Raw genomic sequence first — 1,815 nt, forward strand, 5'->3', positions numbered from 1 at the left:
ATCTCATTTAATTTTCATGACAGTCCTATATGGCAAAAACTGTTATTACTACTAATCTGCAGATAAGTAGAGCGAGGTCATATAATTTGTCTCATGTCAAATAGGCTAACAAGTAGCAGAGTTGGTTGTCTAAATCTAGAACACATTTGCTTAGCTACATTTTCACCTTTATTTTCAGGAAAATATAGCTATGGTTCTTTTGTGTAGAGATAATTTACTAGCAGGGTCAGTACCTGTCCGTTTTAGATAATAAAAGCCTCAGCTGCATACAAAGGCAAACTTGTGTTTCTGTTTTTGGTGCAGCAAGCACATCCAAAATTGGTAGGTAACTGACCTCTAGAAAATGAGTTTTAAATGCGGTGGAGAATTCAGCACAACCAAGTTTTCCTTTGCAGGAAACTTTTTTTTTTTGAAAAAAATTTTTTTAGGCACAAAACAGGTGCACCTTTGCAAGAAACCTTAAATGCTGTCAGAAGGCCACCCCCCCTTGTTTCTTGCTGAATTAATATTAATATGGTTTTATTCTCTGTGAGCATCAAAATCCAGGAATCTATATTGTGCTGCCACAACTTAGCTCTCAACCAACTTCTGTCACGGGATTAAAGGCTACAGAGTAGCCTATTTAGTGTTGCAGACTTTGACCTAGACCTGATGGCCTGAACCCTGTGTATTCTGCCCTTTGTTCAGGCAATAGCTTAAAGTAGCTCATTTACATCACACTCTTATCCTGAGTGAAGAGCACAGTGCCAGTCATCACAGGCATCCCAAAGTCCCTGTCCTTTGGGCAATTCTCTGATCCTCTTTAAAGAGGTCATTTCCAATGTCATGAAATATAAGCCTCCTTTTGAAGGAGAAAACGTTTCTGATAATCTTCCATGTCAGTCATTGTGTTTTGTTAACCATTATTTGAGAAAATACATGATGACCAAAACTACTACAAATTCAATCACACATTTAAATGCATGTATACTACTCTACTGGTAATCACAACCTTACCTATGTGAATTCGATGTGTATTGGTACATCCTTGTGCAGATTTTTTTTCAGTCTATAAACAAAGTTTGGTCCATATATGAATTCACAGACACCTTATAATAGCTCCATGATATCCAGGAGTTCATAACAAGTAAGTTTAATATAACTATACTTTCCTAAAACCTTTAAAGCTGTTATCGACCGTCCTCCTCACACTTCCAACTCCTCCCAACACCACGGAAACCTGTGAGATCTTTACAACTTTGAAGCCCAGACAAGATCCGAAGTAGATAGACCCTATTTCAAAACTACATGTACATGCAGAAATGTTTAGGGATGAAATGTACCGATGTGTGCTTCAAGAAATGAGATGGATAGAAAAATGGCTAGATGAAAACATAATAAAGCAACTATAGCAAAATCTTAACTATTGTAGAATCCAAGTGGTGGATATACGTGTACTTACTGCATAATTCTTTCCATTTATGCCTATATGTGAATATTTACATAATAAAATGTTGAGAAAATGCATGTATGATGCTTATAATTATTTTGCAGAGAGAGATTATATACGATACTGAGATATCATTACACAAATTCACAAAATAAAATTCTAGTTAATTTTTAATCTTAGGATCAGCTTCTTTCAGTCTAGGAGAAGGCTCATCTTGTGACTCTTTTCCATCTGCTGACCCCTGATTTCTGTTTGGAAAAACCCACAGAACATCTGCCATAGGCTAGGACCTCAAGGACGGGAAGGGGAGAAGTGTCGTTAAAGCCGGTCTCTGAGCAGAGCCCTGCTGCAGGGCTGGGCCCCAAAGGAGGTAGCCAGAAATCCAA

The 1,815-nt window shown here is 37.6% G+C and overlaps 1 pseudogene across 1 annotated transcript in view; it reads left to right on the forward strand.

Moving 5' to 3' along the window:
* LOC105818761 overlaps positions 1-704 on the forward strand; it is a 2,125-nt pseudogene extending 1,421 nt beyond the window's left edge. Inside the window, exon 2 of the transcript XR_001137916.1 lies at positions 688-704. The product of XR_001137916.1 is annotated as a 60 kDa heat shock protein, mitochondrial pseudogene (transcript). The remainder of the gene's footprint in view (positions 1-687) is intronic.
* Positions 705-1,815: the final 1,111 nt, after the last annotated feature.

The sequence above is a fragment of the Propithecus coquereli genome, unplaced genomic scaffold (assembly GCF_000956105.1).
Source record: "Propithecus coquereli isolate 6110/MARCELLA unplaced genomic scaffold, Pcoq_1.0 Scaffold45, whole genome shotgun sequence".
Taxonomy (NCBI): Eukaryota; Metazoa; Chordata; class Mammalia; order Primates; family Indriidae; genus Propithecus; species Propithecus coquereli.